We start from the raw sequence: 353 nt of genomic DNA, 5'->3' as shown, positions 1-353 counted from the left end.
CACCTTGGCCACCAACCCGCTGGCAGAGAAGGGCTGCTGGAAAGGAGGAAGGGAGCCTTTGGGGCAACCAGAGACCTCCCTGTGCTCCCTTGGGGCAAGTTGTGCTTCTGAAGGGTCGAGGCGGGGGGGCACTGCAGGCTGGGAGTGCAGGAGAGTGTTATCCTGGCCCAGGAGACCCTGCAGCCCCACATTTCTCTCCTTAGGTTCGTCCATGCCTAGCATCTGGGCATCAGGGGCCCAGGGAGGCTGGAGGGAGATTTGCAGGTGGGGAAACTGAGGCAGGGGGGAGCCCAGTGCGTGGAAAACCCCATTTGGCATCAAAACGGAGGCTGTCCTTCCTGCAGGGTCTGTGG

The sequence above is a fragment of the Calidris pugnax genome, unplaced genomic scaffold (assembly GCF_001431845.1).
Source record: "Calidris pugnax isolate Ruff unplaced genomic scaffold, ASM143184v1 scaffold17, whole genome shotgun sequence".
Lineage (NCBI taxonomy): Eukaryota > Metazoa > Chordata > Aves > Charadriiformes > Scolopacidae > Calidris > Calidris pugnax.
This window is presented reverse-complemented; position numbering follows the sequence as displayed.